At 45.6% G+C, this 1,499-nt stretch overlaps 1 pseudogene; it reads right to left on the bottom strand.

Annotated features, from left to right (window-relative positions):
* Positions 1 to 420: 420 nt before the first annotated feature.
* Positions 421 to 863, bottom strand: LOC104875897 (annotated as a pseudogene).
* Between the last annotated feature and the right edge of the window lie 636 nt (positions 864 to 1,499).

Consider the following 1,499-nt stretch of genomic DNA (forward strand, 5'->3'; position numbering starts at 1 on the left):
GGCCAGTACCCCGCCATGATGAGTTCTGTGACTGTCTGGTTGGTAAATGGCCTCATGCGTTCCTGCAAGAAATTTGAAAACAGGGAAACAGATGGCCCTATCATGATTAAAAGACATACAAGCCAGTGGGCTCAACAAGAGAAGTAGCCAAGGCATAATTTGGGGAAGCCAGGAGTAGCTTTGGTCTATTCCCCAAGAATTCCATCATCTCTTTTGCTCTTAGATGCACTGCTGTGATTCTTTTTTTGGTTGTTGCTGTTGTTTTGTTTTTTGTTTTTGGTACCGGGGATCGAACTTGGGACCTTGCGCTTATGAGGCAGGCGGCGGCACCTTTATTTTATGCCTAATTTATTCCCATGACGTAAGTTTTTGTTTCTTTTTCCTCTGTGCAGCTTCCTCCTCTGGTTTGTCCCTTTTAGGTCAGGACGTCTCCGTGTGGCAGGGAGCTCATGTAGGGGTTGATCCGGTTGTGAGCTCTGTAAGTGCAGCGGCGCATCTTGGTGCTTTGTTCGCCTGCCTATGTTCAGTGGCCGGAGAGTCTACATCTAAACCTGTCAGCTCAGCATCACTCTCTGCACTTGTAAGCACGCACAGCAAAAACTCAGTGCTCTTTTTGGGCCACCGTCCCTGTGTCCAGCCCCGCTGCTGGGCGCGCACACCTACCCACTCCACCACTGTAACGCCGGAATGGCACACGTTGCTTCTCTAATGTGACATCTTCAGATACGGTGGCATTTTCGCATATGCACACCCGTGATGGCCTGGGCAGTTTCACGGGTGTTCTTAAAGTGAACACAAAGAGTTGAGCGCCTTGATTTGCATGAATGTGTGGGATATTCTGGATCGAGAGAGTAGAAAACCATTTTCACAGGTCGCCTCTGGCCACTCATAGGAAGAGCGATCATGGTGTCTTTGAAATAAGACAAATGCAGCTGGGCATGGTGGCACATGCCTATACTCTGGGTACTCTGGGAGGCTGAGGCAGGAGGATCTCAAGTTAGAGGCCAACCTGGGCAATTTAGCGACTTAGCAAGACCCTGTCTCAAAATAAAAAAGCACTGGGGATGTAGCTCAGTATGAAGACTCTGGTTTGAATCCCTAGTGCCACACAAAACAAACAAACAAATAAATAAAAATAATAAAAGAGAAAGAAGGAAAAAAAGAAATATAATAAAGAACACAAAAGGGCATGAAACTTGCAGTCAGACAGGTGCATATTTGAATGCTCCATTTGACACACGCTAAATGGCCTTAAGCAAGCTACCTAATTAACTTTCCTTGGTGTTTGTTTCCTTGTCTGTAAAGGAAGAATCACAATAGGCACTTTGCAGAATTATTACAAGGATCAAGTAATAGCATCATTTTGTGTAAGTAGCCTCAATGTAAGACTTGGCTTCCCCTGTTTAGTCCTGGTCGAGGTCCTGTCTGAAGAAACACAGTCCAACAGACAAAAAAGAAATGAATACTTCTAATTTTGATCGCCGTCTCTGTCTGTTTCA

This window comes from Fukomys damarensis, unplaced genomic scaffold (genome assembly GCF_012274545.1).
Source record: "Fukomys damarensis isolate Sample0158 unplaced genomic scaffold, DMR_v1.0_HiC HiC_scaffold_39, whole genome shotgun sequence".
Taxonomy (NCBI): Eukaryota; Metazoa; Chordata; class Mammalia; order Rodentia; family Bathyergidae; genus Fukomys; species Fukomys damarensis.